Genomic DNA, 16943 nt, shown 5'->3' with positions numbered 1-16943 from the left:
GCTATTAGTTCTGGCTGCCAAAACAGTATCTTAATGCCTTACCTGAGAGTCAAGTATTTTATATTAAGTTAACTTTTGCCTCTGCTGACTTTCAGTATTCTATTTACTTTGAAATCCTCATTCCTTATGGAGCTTACTATTGTTTTATGTGCACTGAAACCTGTATTATGCTCTTTGGTTCCTCCTGCTAACCTGGCAAAGAAATGGAGAAGGAGTCTTGGGGCTTCTTCTTTATCCAGTAATGGCCCATTTTAATGAGTTTATCCTCTGATTTGGAGAGACTCTTAACCCTTTGGCACCAAGAGATGGGCTTTCTTGACACTAAGTGCTCTGCAAATGCATTTTTCTCAGAGCTGTGGGCCACTGGTACCTGGGGGTATTCAGACAGCACTTAGCAGACCCATTTATTTGCAATACAAAATAATGTTTTGTTTACAGCATCCTCCTCACAGGGCATTAATCATAAACCACCTCATTCCAGCTGCAAATTCTCAACCATCCAGAGGGGCGTTTTTATCACTTTTTTGTCATGGTGTAAAAGATCTCTTATGTCCTGTGTTAGGAAGAGGGGTGTGCCCATCTGAAGTTCTGTGTGCAGATTTTTCTGAGGTGCCTTGCAGTTTTGGGAGGTTTCTGTAAGTTCAAGCTCACAGACAGCAACATCCAGTACATAAACTGGATGGGCACTGTTACCCAGCTCTGACCATCACATGTTGTCAATGAAATGTCTGTCACAGTAATTTAGAACTTGGCCATCAAAAGGGAAAGAATTTCTATCTTCAAACTACAGACATCTATTGTTTTACATGAAAAAATCAGCTATAAGCTGATTATATTACCTACTTCAGCAATTATCTATTTTTTGCTAAAGGACATAAGTCAAAGTTGAGCAGTCATGATTTCTTCCAGGGGAAGGCTGAGTTTTACATTCCTTCTGGCCAGTCAATTGGAATATTTCTGTGGTGTATAGCATCACTTCATCTAGTGATCACAAATGTATCAATACATTAGATAGATAGGTCCATGTATTTTAATATTTTCTGTCTATAATTTTGTCAATGGATTAAATGGAATTTTTGAAGTGGTCACAAGACATATTAGTTTCCTTTTTTTGAAGGTGAATGAACTGACTCAAGGAAAATTGATGTAATTTAACCCAAGGGGATACACTCTGAGTAGTATAAATGTAGATATCATTTTATACTGTCTATGGCACATAAACATCCACATGTGAGTGTTGTGGATGTGTCTGGATGTGACACAACTGGACACAATGGGCCTCTGAACCATGCACTGGGTGAGCCAAACCCATCCATCTTTCTTTTCTTTTAGTACAAGAAAATAAATGAACTTGTTACTGGCTATACGATTTTTCTAGTAAATCTACTTAAGTAAGATTTTTTTATTATTATTATTTTAATTTGTATTTCCAAAACAGATTAATATTTGCTTGTTTGAGATTTTTGTCGTGAAGAATTTGTTAGAAGTTTTAATCTGTAATTTTATTTTCCTTATTTTATCTCTGCTTTCATTATGGAAAAATGGGATAGTAGGGGGTTGAAAATAGAAAGAAAGGGATATAAAGGAAGAATGGTGAAGGGAGGAAATGTCCACTTTAAAAAGGGAAAATTTTCAGTAGGAACAAATCATTAGGGGGCAAAAGAGTTTTCATAGAATCACAAAATGGTTTGGGTTGGAAAGGACGTTAAAGCCCTTCTCATTCCTCCCCGTCACGGGCAGGGACACCTTCCACTATCCCGGGTTGCTCCAAAGCCCCATCCAGCCTGGCCTTGGACATTTTCAGGGATGGGGCAGTCACAGCTTCTCTGTGCCAGGGCCTCACCACCCACACAGCCAGGAATTTCTTTCAATATAAGCCTACTTTCTCTGGCTCCCTGATTTTGAAAAGGAGGCAGTTTTGTTAAAAGCTTCTCTTTTTTTGAAGATTTTTGTTTTACTTTACTTTCTTTTGCTGTTGTTTTCATCTGTATTTCAAAACCTTCCCCTTGTGCTGCCCCCTGATGAAGTCCTGCTGCCCTGTTGAAGACGGCTGGGCTTGAATAGACACTGACTGGTCTTGCTTATCATATCTTGTCTGCTGTGTTTTTGGTGGAGTTGGTCCTTGCATAGCCTAGAGACTTGCAGGCAGCTCTTTGCTGCAGGAGCATCTAAATTGCAGCATTCTGTACTGAACAATAACAAAAATAGTGATAATCGTTGACCAAACCATTAGTGCTTTTAAGAGATACACTGAGATACCTAACTCTGAAGAACTTTTGTGCCTGGGTTTAGCAGCTACTTCTTGTGGTTTTGGAAAGACCTATAGCCCCCAGTTTTGGGGCTTGCTGCTTGCACCATCTTCAAGCAGGATCAATCCTTGTGTGTCAGCATTTCTGCAACCTGACAGTAATCAATGTACACTTTAATTGGATCAGATAGTCTCCTTTTTTTTTTTTTTCCCCTCCCCCCAATTTATGAGTGACAATTTCTCTTTCTACAAGATTGAGTTTTATATTCACCTGCTCGGGAAGCATGATATCTGCTCCCTGGCATGTCATATAGCATCAGGACCGTCTACTGTCTTGCATGAGGTTATTGTGACAGGTTCCTGTGTTTTTGTGGCCTGGCTCCATGAAGCATGTCACATTTGATGAATGTCTGACAAACGTGAGTTGCTATTTGTAGACTTGATTTAGATGAGAAGGAAGTTTTGCTTGGAGAGCTGTTCCCCCTGGATGTGATCTGATTCCAAGCCTTTCAGTTCAGGACAGTCAGTCTGCAGCCCTGACTGAATGATGGGTCGATATCCAATAACTCATGATCAAAAGCTGAAGTCTTCTTAATCAGCAGAGCTTGGGTTTCCTTCAGGGGATGAGAACACTGTGCAACGATTCTGACAGAGATGCTATTTCCAATTTCTTTAATCTGAGGACATTACAGGCAAAGTTAACTTGGCATTAAACATTTCTTACATTAATTACCACAGCAAGATGAAAAATAATAGAATATACATTTTGGTGCTCAGTCAGTTAAGACCAAACCTGATTCATTTTAGGTCAAAGCTCTGCAATTAGGGTTGGTTTTCTTTAGGATGTGTGGTTTCCATTTAATTGAGCTATACTATCTGCAAGTTAACTTTTTTCCTCCAACTAGGAGCAAGAGTCTTAATAATGACAAATGGATCTAATCCATTGCCTTTCATCGTGGTATCGAGGTACAGAGCATGAAAATTTATGACAGTCAAAAGATTTTGCCATAAAAAACCCTGCTGTCTCCTGCCTAGTTGAGCCAGCATTGGAGATTTCTCTGTCTTCCCTGTTGGTATGAGTCAGGTGTCAGACTTGGCTTCAGCTTTTCTTTGGGGACAGCATCTGTCAAAAGTGCATGACACACAGAGTGTCTTCACATTTGGCCAAGATCTTCCTGAGCAGTTCAGACCTTGTGAATATTAAATTGCAAGTTTGCCTTCTCTTTTCATGGTTTATTTATTTTACAGAAGGCATCTTCTCTAGTTTAATGATCAAGTGATTTTTCAGGCATATCATTTGCAGTATTCAGCATTACTTATAGAAATTTGTCATTTCTCTGATACTGCTTTGTTAAGTTTGTCTCGGAGAATTAGCCCATGTGTCTGCCAGTTGAGGAGAGGAGAAAAGAATTTGGCAGAACTTTTGCCCTTCTGAGTCCTGAGCCCTAAAAGGAGGGACAGCACCATGTAGACATTACATGTGGCAACAGGGTGACAAGGCAAAAAGCCTTGAGGGTCTGAAAGTGAAAGACAGGCAGCACTGGCCAGAGCTAAACATGATATGGGGAAATATTTAATGACCAGTGTTTCTGCTAAGTCTGAGACAAGTGCCGAATCTTATCCTTAGTTAGCCAAACATTGAACCTACAATTTAAATGTCCCTGTTGACCAAAGTCATTACCTCTTTTTAACAGATGGAAAGGGACTCTGCTAATAGTCAAATTGTTGATCACCAAGTTTCCAGGGTACGGTTGGGATAAAGGCAGTTCTCCCATGAGAAGGAGAGCTCATTTTGTTTGTACCTGTAAACAGACCATGGTCTGACACTGTTGAATAGCTCATGCCAAAAGCCATCTAGCTTTGCACCTTGTCCTTTACATTTCTTCCTGTTTTTAACTGTTACTCATTTTTACAGCTCCTCAGGTGTGTAAGGTTTTCTGAGCTATCATAAAAGCCAAGCGGTCCCAGTCCATTAGTGACGCGTAAAAGCTGTTTGCAGTTTTATGTCTGCTAGTTTAATCGACTTTTCTGCAGACTACCACATGGTGTTCCTTCCATTATATCACACTGAGGTATAGCAAGAGAGCATTCAGCATCAATAGGATCAAAGCACAATGAGCAAGAACCATTTGAAAACTGAAGAGCTGCTGTATGAAAAGCATTTCCCTTTTAAGCTGGTTTTAAGGGGCTTAAGACCCTTTCCTGCCTCTTGTTGTTAAAGGTGGGTCCAAGTGGGACAGTCTCTCACGAAAATCAGAAAAACTCCCATAGAACAACATGTATCATATTAGAAAGAAAGCTTGCTTGATAGCAAAAAAAATGGTACTGGGTTACTAAGAGAGATGTGTTATATCTAAAGCCCACAGTAGAAAATTGGGCCACTGATGTCATTGTCTTGAATCAGAGCATCTCTCTGGCTGAGAAAAGAGGAGACAACAAGAAGCTTTTAAGTAGGGAGTGGAGGATGACACAGCCTAATGACTGCAGCACAAGACTGTAGGTCTTTCAGTTGTCTTTTGCTTAGAGAAAGCTGAAGTAAATCTTTTCAATAACAGGCATTAATTCCTGAAACTTTGACACGCTGATGTGTCTGAGAAGTCACAGAGTTCATACATGGATTTCTAGTGGTATATGGTCCCCTTAAAGTTAGAGGGAACTAAATCTACCTGCTAAATAAGGGGAAAAAAACCCCTATTCTATAAAGAACTTCAAGGAAATATTTTAACATTCAGGAAGATAGTCTTCAAATCATTTTAGATACTCCTCTGCAAACATCAGCTCAATTCTTAGCAGTGGCTGAAATGGTTGATAGCATGTTAGCAATGAATAGGAAGGGAAACAGTCACTGAATGGAAAAATCCTGTGCTTGCAGGGTGATAGATCTCCCTGATATGGGCAGGAGGGGAAATTGCAGGCTACAAGTATAAAATGCTGCATGCTGTTATGCTGTTTTGCTTAATGCACTTAACGGAGAGTACACTCTACCATTCTAGTTCAGCAGCACGGTCTTGGGAGTAAAGATTTGCCTGATCAAACTCAGTTTACTGACAGCCTTGGACATAAAGACTGCTTACCAATACCAGCAAAGTACTAAAAAAAAAACAAAACCAAAAAAAAAGCCAAACCCAAAACCAAAAAAAAACCCCACCAAACCAAGAGAGGAATAATTTGGGTCAAGTCTTGCATAACTGAATTAGCAGAGTGGGAATCAGCTGTGGAAAATGTAAGATGAATATTTTGCATTTCAGTGCCACTAAAACGGCAGAGGAGGCGCTCAAAAGAGAAATATCAAGAAATATGCCTTGATACAGAGATGATGAAGATTTTTCCTATCATGTAGGTAGATGGTAGGAACTCTGAGTCTGGTTTTCAATCTGTTATGACAGTTTGCATCACTGTTGCTCCATTTACTCCAGATTTACACTTCAGTTAGCCTAGACAAGCATGAGGATTCCCAAAGTCCTATCTGTGTTACTAAATGTTCTCAGCATTTCAGCATTCACCCATGTGTGTCTGGTGCATATCCTGTGGTTCTGTAGGCTGAGATGCTGTAGTGTTATTTCCCATTCAGTCATTTCATTATTTATCTGTCCCTGGAGGAGGATTTGTGGAAATGGCATTGGAGAACTGTCAGCACTTATATGTTCTTGTTTGCATCCTCTTGGCAAAGTGAGTTCCAGATCAAGCAAAGGACGTGCTCAAACTGGAATTCATATTCCAGGTAGGCATATTTACAAAGAGCAAAGACTACACACTTCTGAGTTTTATATGCACTTGGAGGGTGGGAAGGAGAGAAGGATTTTAGTTTTAAGAGCATGGTGCAAAACTATGATTTAGCCTTCCTCAGAAGATCATCAGATGACTTGTGTTTCCTGTGAACATCAGTGCAGAAAGGGTAAAGCAAATGGGTTTTTATTCTCATGATTCGTTTTGTTTTGCATCTCATTCTGGCTTCTGAGAGTCCAGATGAAACCTCAAGAATTTTAAAACTGTATAATTAGTCTGGAAAACACGGAGGAGAGTCTCATGTGGTGATATGTACTGAAATAGAAAGGCTAAATTAGCAAGTCCTTCTCACCTTGTGGGAAGAGCACTTAGCAGAAGATGAGAGCTTTGCTATCCATGTTTCATTCTCCCCCTGACCTCTCCTATAACTTTGGCCAGCTGCCTCTGTGGACATTTCCTTACTCATCTTTTGTCTCACTTGCCTGTTCAGCTCTTCAGGGATGCTCTGACTCATGGCATGCTCAGCTCTTACCACAATGGCTGTGCTGGAGTTTGGGGAACTGATGTCTCACATCCCTCAACTCCCTAAGTATCCTCAACACATCTCTCAAACAAAAAGCTGGTGAAAAAAGTAAAGTAAAAGACATTTTGCGTAAGGTGCAATTTTGGCATTCTTCATGAAATGTACTTTGTAACAAGGGTGAACAAAGACTGACCTTCATAATGGTAATGAAGCAAAGCAAAAATTGGAAATTTCCTCCTGGGTACTGTCTGAAAATAAATATTTCTTAATTGTTCAGGTATCTAAGAAATGTCTTATTAGTTAATGTATTTCTGGGTGAATATATAACATCTGTAATTTCCTAAGAATCTAGATGTAGTATTAAAAAGAGAAAAGGCAGAGCAATACAGCAATATAGCAAGACCTGCATGTGCCAGTCACTTTGTCAGAATGGAGCTGAGTGATTTTCAAATGGAGACCCCCAGACCCTGGAGACAGCCACAGAGACATTTCAGGGAAGACTTTATCTGGAAAATAAACTAACTATTGGTGGAAAACACCTCTTCCACATGTGGAGGTGATGCCTGGTGATCTGGGGGCAGAAGATACAGCATATTTAGGTTCTGTTTCTGTGCTGATGACCCCAAGTAAGCAGTTGAGCCTCTTTTGGCCTGTTTGTCCAGCAAACTTTGTAAAAAATACTGTTAATAAAGCAAAAGCAGGAGTCAAAATGTCACACAGAGTAAATACACAGGGAGAAGACTGAGACAGCCAGCTCTGGCATCTCAGTATCAGAAAAAATGGACACCTGACAGCAACAATGTAAAACAGGGTGGTATTCAGCTCTACATTCAGACTGGGTGGGTTGAATAGTGCTCCATATGCTGCTGACTGAATCGCTGCTGAATATAACAAAAGCTCAGGCTGCCAAGCTCAGCTCTAGTCTTTCGAGATAGAAAAGAGTGAAAGCCTGAATCTATCCCAAGTCAGTCACTCTTCAGTGGCTAGAGGGAGGTTAGCTCTGATTTGTGATCCAGAACTCAGCTACACGCTGATTGCTGAGAGCTATCCAGGAGGAAAAGAGAGGCAGCATCCTGCCAGGGCTCGCTTTGCTGCTCAGCCCTCTTCACTCAGGCTGTCCTCCTTGGCAGGGAGTTGAGAGTGACTCCCCACTTCCAGTTTGTGGCAAGCTCTCGTAAGAGACAATCATGGTCCTTTCCAGGCTATGGGAGATCCCAAACTCCATCAGGTAATCCCTGGCTTGAGAGAAGGTGGTGATGTGCGCTTTTGATTTCTGTAGTACAACTTTTCCTCCCAATGAATTAACTTAATGTCAATACTAACAACAGTCAGTCGGTTGGTGTTAGGAGCCTGATCTATCCAGCATTGTTGTCAGCATGTTATATATCATGTAATCTGTCTTGGCTCTGAACAATCAATATATTGCTCCTGAATTTGCTTAAAACTGATGGAGTTGAACCAGTCATAGCAAAAGTAGAAAACATTTGTAAAACTTACCCTTAAGGTGCACAAACATTAGGATACCCTCCCCGCTCTTCCTCTTCATGGAAAGCAGTGAAGATAATGGCTAGATTCCTGTCTCACAGGTGTTTAATGAGGTTAATGGCTCCTTTATAACAGTTTGAGATCCTTGAATGGAAAATGTTACTGCAGACCTAGGCATTGCATTATTATTCTTCCTTATCCTTTTTGAAAGGGGAACATACCCTTCAGAGTGTTCTGTTTTGCAACTGCATTGTTATGGTTGTTGGTGTATAAAATTGGTGCTCGGTGTGTATAATTTATAGCCTCTAAAAATGATAAATAGCCTGAGAAAGAGGAGGGATCTCTGTGTTCAAGTACTAGAAGTTTCAAGATGAAAGGATATTTTTGGGAAATGGTTTATAACTTCCCACAAACTATAATTTTACCTGCTTCTTAGCAGTGCTGTTTCTACTTGCACTGATGGAATTTTTGGAGGTATCCTAGATCTGATCCTGCTGGTGGACTCTGTTCAGGACTCTGTAGTCAGTAGGAATGGAGGATCTTGAACATCTTCCAGAAAAAGACTTAAAACCTCTATGAGTTCAGATGCCATAGGCATTAATGGTATCACCAAGATCTTTTTTATAGGGATAAACTAGAAATTAATATATTTAGCCTGAAAAAGGTGACAAAATTTGTATATATTAGAGGAATATGGCTGTGGAACTTGCCTGCTGTTAGATGCAACTGGACTCAACAAGGTTTGCAACAGTGTTCAGTATATTTATATGTGTGACTAAATTATAAACTTTCCTGAGAAAAACCCCAGGGAACTGGACTTCATCCTTTTTAGGCTAGATTTCTGATCTGCATCTACATTTGTTACTGGACCTTTCATTTGCATTTAATGGGCTGACTGTGTTATGTTGTACTTATTAAAAACTAGAACTTCCCAAGTAATTATTAATAAATTGATATGCTTGGTCATTGGTTGAGGAACAGTGTCAAAAATATATTAAGTCATGAATTAGATTAGCTTTACTATGTATTCTAGGAGCTATTCCCGATTAAGGACACAGGAAGGTAAGGCAGGGCAAAGCAAAACAAAGAAAAAAATTAACGAGAAACTGTCATCAGTAACAAGTAAACATGCTATGGGTTTTGTTTCTTTTATTTTGGAAATGCCTTCAAATTCCTATGCACTTTCACTGCTATTACTGTAACTAAAACATTATCTTAAGATTTTAGATTTCATTGGTATTGATCTCATAAAATGCTGAGCATGTCTGTGATGTTAATGGAAGCTGAGACTATTCAGCAGCTCACAAGTTCAGGCCCAAAATGGTTGCATTTGGTTATATAAAATGCATCAACCTCCTAACCTCATTTTACAAAAGTTTCACATTGTTACAGAATCAGCTTAAATGATTCCATCCTAATGGAGCTCTTGAGTAGTGGTTACCAGAAGCTCTTTCACAGGTCAGCAAAACACTGTTATGTTGATGGCTCCTGCTGACAGAGACTAGCAAGAAACAAGTCTTCATGGAAGATGAAATGCATATTTCATTGGAGGAAGTAGAAGTGTTGCTTTGTATTTCAACTTGCTCAGACCTATACTGCAACATTTAACCTCGTGGTAACTCTGTTCTTTCCCCTATAAAAGCGTGAAGTGTTCACACAAAAATAAGCTTTTTTTGTCATGAAAATGGGATGAATATATGAATCCAAAAGAAATCCAGTTTAGAAAACTTCTAAACTTGCTAAGATAATTTGCAGACCTCAGACAGTGCCGATTGTAAGAAAAAATGTATAAAGACAGCTTCATCTGTGTGTCAGCTGCAATTGGTATAAACAGATTTCTGAATTATCCTGTTAGACCTTCTACGTCAAAATTATGTATAAAAGAACTGCTGATGTCAAAACCCGTTAGGATTTTTTGGTGAGAAGTTATGGTTTATGTAAAGTAAGACTTTTGTCGGATCCTGACAGGTTTATACGGCCAGGAAATTAAGGGAGGAGGATGAGCTGCTGTCCCTGGCCTGTGAGGTCCATGGGTAGAAGGGGATTGCATGATGTCCCTCCTCCAGGACACATACAAGTGCTGATGGAGGTGAGGGCAAGTTTCTCCATGAGAAACTTTACGGGTCCACAAGGTAACTACTTTCCATCTCACAGACACCTCAGGGCATAAACATCTGCCAGCACCCTTCCAAAATGACAAACTGTATCCGAAGGCTGTGGAAACTAACCTGTTACCTCAGCCTTTGACAGTGTCCAAAGGAATCTGGGCTCCGTTTACAGTGGCATAGAGAAATTCAGCCCTTGCAGGCAGTGGTTTAAATACACCAAACTCATACAATGCCAAATGAAAGCAAAGGTGGCTAATGGATCATCAAGATTTACTCAACTGGTCAGGAGCAAAACCCAACCCTCAGGTTGCAGAGCAATGTTATGAACTCCAGACAGAGGTACCCCAGGGAAAAAGATCCTGTAGTCAGCTCTGCAGAAGCATTTAGGTGCCAAATGTCATTTGAAGCCCACAGAAGTCAATAGTCAACGAGATGCCTCGCCCAGAGGCAGATGTCTGCATGTCTTAGAATGTTTCGCTCTCCAAGTTAATTCCACTTTCTTTCCCCTGGGTGTTTTGAATCATCTGAGACAATCTTGGGTGTTTAAGAAATCCACATCACCATATCAGAAATGGACTAGGATTTATGCGAGCCTGCAGTTTTTTTGGAATGGCAGTGAGGGACCATGGGCATGTCCTGGAGTACTTTGAATGAACTCAGGTTTCTACATGAGCAAGCGAGCAGTTAAAACAGGGAGTGCCTGCTGTGCTCTCTGCTCTACCATTAATAAAGTATAATGAGTGTGTTCTGTTGTTTTAGCAAGAACTGTATTTTAAATATCACTCTCCATCACTCTCCTTTTTTTCTTTTTGTTTGTTTGTTTGTTTGTTTGTTTTTGTGATTTTTGGTTGGTTGGTTTGGTTTAATTTTGTTTTGTTTTTTAAAACGTTCCAGATATCTAAAAGTTAAAACAGAGCTTTCCTATTCAATTGCCTGGTTCAATATTTGTTGCAAACACAGGGTATGATTCTTTTCTTTTGGGCCACAGGTTTACTCATGCCAGTGTACAAACTCCAGCTTAGCTGTTTACATTATTGTCTATGTATATATATGTATATATATAAAAGGAAAAAAAAACCAGCTAATCTCCTGTTTCTGGATTTGTTTATATTCATTGTTTGTCTCTTCTTCCTTTGTAAGAAACATTAAACAACAGTAACTCATTTGTTCTTAAACTTTTGGTGACCATGATCAGAGTAATAAAAGGGAACTTTCATAAAATTACAGTATTTAGGAACCTGCAAGGAAAATTAACGCTCTTATGCCACTGACCCATTTATATTAATGGTTGGATATACTGAACAACAAAAAGTCAACAAAATCTCAGGAAACAAAAAGGGGTAAAAAACCAATTTGTTCCTCATTAAGGTGCTGGAAAAGTCCAAGATAAACCTGTTTAAAATTGATCTGATAAGCTGGGGAGCTCTGATTCATTGATGTGTTTTTCCCTGCTAATGGTCCTTTACTAATATTTATCCATTTGAGTAACTATTAATCTCCTAAGTTGAGAAACTCTACAAATGCAATTTCTAGAGCATTTAACCTTTCATGTTTGCTGCCTCCAGAGTTTGGGTCGACTCGGATACCAAGCACTACATTTTACTTTGTTTCTATGAGCTCTAAATTGCTAAAATATTGGCACAAAGACTATTTAAAACTAGATTTCTTTTTTTTTAAATCCTGCACATGTATATGATATTTTTCCTGAAGTGTAATGAAGTTGAATTCACTTTTGTTTTTCCACTTTCTTGCTTCTGCCTATTACTGAAGCTCTTTCAAATTGCCATATGCTTGCAAGTGTCATTTTTTTCTTCTATAATTTGACATCCGAAATGACCAGAGAGGTAACAGCTCAGCAGCATGAATGTCTTTCTAATGATCTCTCAGAGAAAAAAGAAAAAAAAAGAAGAAGTATCTCACTACAAGCCTAATAATTCTACTGTCTGGCAATAAATCTTGATTTTTAAAAAAATGAAAAATTTCCATAAACTTCCTCATATATGCAGCCACTCAAGTTTATCTTTTCACATCAGAGCTTTTGATTCTTCTCTTTTTCTCATTCTTCCTTTTTCTTTTTTCCATTTTTCTTTTTTTTTTTTCTTTTTTTCCCCCTATCCTATTCTGGCCATGACAACTAAAGGCTTTTGAAAAAATGGCCAGGGCTCTGAACAAAGCCTGTTGTTGCAGGTAATTGTTGAAATATCAAGGGTATTCCGTCCTCCATTACTTAAGCTTTCATTTGTGGCTTTCATGGTTTTGAGGAATGTTTATGGCTGACAATCCTTTCTTTACAGCTCTATCCTTCAAGCTCTGGCTGATACCGCTGAGAATGACCGCATGAGTGACTGATAAAATGTCAAGATGCCATTGTTTCCAGGAGAGTGTTTGGGAGCAATAAGATCCGTTTCAATTTATCTCACCCACCTGACTTTAAGGCTTCAGGTTATACTTCTCGAGCTGCTACGAGGGATAGCAAAACAAAACTTCCCCCATCCCCTGCAGCAAATACAAAACTTGAGGCCTTTAAGTACTCTGAGATAATATTATGCAGATGGGTCATAACAGCAGCAATGCTCTGACGTTGGAGATATATTTCACAAAGCACATCGGTACAATATTTGGGACTTAATTCATAATCTCTGTGAAAGCTGGTTTATGGATCATAATAACCATATTTTTAAACCTGTGAAATACAGCAACAAAAAATCTCATTCGCGAGGCAGATGGTGAAGCAGGGTCTGTGGAGCAACAGAATGAGAGAGCTTTACAGTGACTTTCAGAGAGTCTTCTGCTAGGATTTAGCCCTTGCCAAGGCTGTACCACTTCTCAAATGGTCTTTGAGGGTCGCCAGACTACTGATAAATCCAGGTGAAGAGAAGGCAGCAAAACCAACTGCCAAATGAAATAAATAAAAAGATGAATTAATATTTTGCATAGATGATTTTGCAGTGCAATTACTCTAAAGCCATTACACTCAAATTAAATAGCAATCACTTGATGTAATTCAACTGTAAAGTTTAAGTGGCAGTTTTGTAGGATGTGGATTTGAGTTTACACAGGGACCGGGACAACTTGGGGTTTCTTCCTGCCTGGGACTTGTGAGAAGAACTGACACAATCATAATGGTGTTAATAATAGCAGCAAAAAACCCCACCTGTTTAATGTGATCATTCTACTTTATCAGTTTTTTAGTCTCCAATCCTATAGAATCAAAGCACAGTTTGGGTCGGAAGGGACGTTTAGAGGTTATCTAGTCCAACACCTCTGCGATGACCAGGGACATCTTCATCTAGACCAGGCTGCTCAGAGCCCCATCCAACCTAACCTTGAGGGTTTCAAGGGATGTGGCATCTATCACCTCTTCAGGGAACCTGTTCCAGTGTTTTTGCCAGTCCTGTGGCTGTGTTCAATCCTTTCCCTGAGAAGGCAGTGACCAGCCCAGCTGAGACACCTCCTGTGCCTGAGGATGGCACTGGAGGGCTGATGGGTGCTCAGGTTTGCCCTTGGTAGGGCAGAAGGGTGGTTTTACAGTGAAGGGAAAACTGCTGCTCTGACTCAGCTTTCCCAGAGACATTTCTGATACATCCTGTCCAATGTGTAAGCTACTCATATGCTAAAGCGATTAATCTGAGCTACAAGGGTGTAATTAACTGTCATTTAACTAACAACAGCAGTTAAACTAGCATTTAAATTTGCTGAGGCATAGATTTGATAAAAGGTCCTGAGGTGTGGCAGAACTGCTGAGGCTGGCAAAAGGCTGGTCCCAGTCAGGTTTAAATTAACCAATCTGTTTTTAGAATCTCAGTCTGGTTTAGAAAAACCTTATTGTAGCCAGACTCCCTGGAAGGCTGCTCTTCAGATCAGCTTCTAACTCAGGCCATTTTATTAAGAACATTAAAAACTGGGCTGAAGTTTGAGCACTGCGCATATTTTCCTGGAAATTTTAAAGAAAACATGTTTCTCTGAAATTATGGAAGTCACAAAGTAACTCAAATTTTCTCCTTTTCCAGAGAGCACCATTGTTCTTGCCAGATTTGAAGTTCATCTGCCGTGATCACCAAGGCTACTTAGTGTCTCTGAAGACCCTCTCAATCTTCCTGAATCTTGACTTTCTACTGTGTTAAGTATAACTTACTTCTCTGAGAATGAGTAACAGGCCAGGCAAGTTCAACCTTGCTGTAGTTCTCAAAATATTTTTCTTCCTGTGCTAACCTTAGGTGCTCTAAAATTATTTTTATTTTACCCTATTTAGAACACTAAAACTTGCATTTTGGGGCTCAGAAGGACATACAAGGTGATCAAATTCACTTACTAGATACCATTTTTACCTTCCAGTGACATTATGGGCAGCAAGTAGAAAGCCTATCAATATCCCTGAATCTGAAATGGAGTCCTCATGTTATTGCTCCTAATTGCATCAATTAGTCTCTTCCAATACCAGGGGCTCGCCTGCTTTAACAGACAGGTCAGATGAAAGGTGGAAGGGGAAGTCAAACTGGTCACAAAGCAAAGTAATGACAAAAGCAACATTCCTGACTTCCACTCCCATACTATGGCCACTGGAGCATTTCTTGCCTTGCAAGACCAAATGCCTGTGCTAATGATAGCTCCTGCCTTAGTGATACAAAAGTTTCACTCAGGCTTGACCTATACTGGGATTAATAATGAAAATAAAGGTATAGATTAATCAGGAAAATGGTGCTTCAAACTGTCTAAGGATCATCTGTGGCTGCTGCTGGGTTTGACTCTGCCCTGTATGCCCATTCAAGTCATCCTGGTTAGTTTGGGTGGCAGAATCAGGTCCAGGAACATTTAGCCTTATGCCAGACAATAACTTACTTCCTGAGCATGTGTCATCTCTCTAACCAGATACACTTTAAAATAGAGCAGTCCCTTATCCTACAAAAAGGGGTGTTTTTTTCCCTTTTCTTATGTGAATAAAAAAAAAAAAATAATAATTGAAAACCACTTACCTGGTCAACATTATTTCATAGGGTGCTGAAGTATAAATCAGACACAGTGCGACCTTCATAGAAATTTCAGATTTATTTACAGTGGTTTGCACTGATCGTTTTATCTACAAGGAGCTCAGTTTCCCCTTGGTGACTCATAAGTAATGTGGTCCATGCAAACCCGTGTAAATAGATCCAATATTTCAAGGAAGGTCATGCTATATACTCTCTTTGTTTCTCAAGAATAGATGATGGCTTACTGCAGGGCTGATACGACATTCATCTTCATGAGTGAGGAGGTTGATTGTGTGGCCCAAAGGGCAGTAGTCATGGCTGGTGGGCACCCAACAGGAATGAAACACACCCCATAAAACTCTCTCTGTTTTTGTGTCTATGTGATGAAAGCTCCTTACTCACCAGATAGTCTGCAGAATACTCTATAAACGGTAAAGAACAGTTTTCTTTCCACAGGAGCAAGAGAACAGAGATAAATCCTTATACATCAGGACTGAGAAGACCTTAACCTTCTATGGGGAAGCAGGAAAGTTCCCTCATGAGAGAAATGTCTTGAAGCTTCTTCTGATGCCTCCTTGATCCCTATCAGGTGGCATACTGGATCAAATTGACCACTGGCTTCATGCAGTCCAGCACTGCCTGTATCCCTTCTCTTCTGCAGACAAATTCTGATCTACAGATTGGGTATATCACCTGGAAAAGTCCAAATCCACCATGCTCTTGGGCTTTTATTGTCAGTTTCATGTCTATTTTTGTGATTTGTTTCAAGGTCTTACCTTCTCAAACAGCAAGACATCATGAGACACAGCTTACCATAACACAGCACCAATGTTTTTGAAGAGTTCCCAGCTCAGTGTCACAAAACCCACTGGCTAAAAACGTGGCTCAGACCATGTTCTCAGAAAGAACATCTAAAGAAGTGATGAGCATAAGCATCTGCTATCTTCTTCTGCTGCATTTTTGAATCATGGTGTAATGATTTTATCCAACATATCTAGACAGTGTCATATTTCATCATCTAGGTGGTATCATATTTATCCAAGCATTTCCATTGGCAATACAAATATTCTGTCTTATCTCTGAATTTTGTTTTGCATCTAAAATGGGATTATTTTTTCTTGAGGTAGTGATCTAGGATTCTGAAAATCAAGATTGAACTCACTGTTTTACAACAGATTTTCCAGGTGAATTTTGTGGAACTCTTTAAATTAACTGGAGAGAGCACTTCCAGGTAGTTGATACCCACAGCTGATTTCTCTATACCTCAGTTTCTCACTTAAAAAGTGTGATAATGTTATTTTCTTTACCTGTTTGCATTCCTATTTATATCTTAGCATTGCCTATTAGACCTCATCTGTGTTGATCCTACTGTAAGTGAAGCTAGTAATAAAAATATCTTCCACCCAAAAGAGAGATTTTGGAAATGAGCAGTGGCACTCAGAAACAAGGATATAAATTTTCATCATGCTAACAATTTAATCACTATAAATAAAAGATTATCACCATGTTCTCAAGCCTGTCCTAGAATACTTTTAGGACTACATCTGTGAAGGAAATAAGATGCATAATGCCATTGGCCCGTGATATTTTAATCAATCCCTGCTCCATGTGTTTTCCAATCACTGTAACTGTGTAACTGCCTGCAGCACAGACTGGTAGTGTATGAGTTTTTGTCATTTGGTCCATGTTTATTTTTAAGATAGATGGGGAAGACAAATAGAAAAGCCCCACAAGGCAATAATTCCGCTGTTCAGGAACGACAGCCAGGTCAGACAGCTGGTGAGGAGAAAGGTCAGCTCCTGCTGACTTTTGCAGTGTGTGGGAGAGAGACATGGAGAGCATGAAGATCAGAAGGTGAGCACGATGCCCTCAGAGACAAAATAGAT

The 16943-nt window shown here is 39.6% G+C and overlaps 1 long non-coding RNA gene across 4 annotated transcripts in view; it reads left to right on the top strand.

Moving 5' to 3' along the window:
- Positions 1–16571, top strand: part of LOC121664974 — a 48819-nt gene extending 32248 nt beyond the window's left edge. For all 4 annotated transcript variants that reach the window (XR_006016183.1, XR_006016182.1, XR_006016184.1 and 1 more), the window contains 2 exons: positions 14101–14209; positions 15514–16571. This is a non-coding gene — a long non-coding RNA (uncharacterized LOC121664974). The remainder of the gene's footprint in view (positions 1–14100; positions 14210–15513) is intronic.
- The last annotated feature ends 372 nt before the right edge of the window (positions 16572–16943 follow it).

This window comes from Corvus kubaryi, unplaced genomic scaffold, assembly GCF_017639235.1.
Source record: "Corvus kubaryi isolate FWS band 111438036 unplaced genomic scaffold, C.kubaryi_AGA036_p1.0 37308, whole genome shotgun sequence".
Taxonomy (NCBI): domain Eukaryota; kingdom Metazoa; phylum Chordata; class Aves; order Passeriformes; family Corvidae; genus Corvus; species Corvus kubaryi.
The sequence above is the reverse complement of the archived record's forward strand: the minus strand, read 5'-3'. Positions and strand labels throughout refer to the sequence as shown.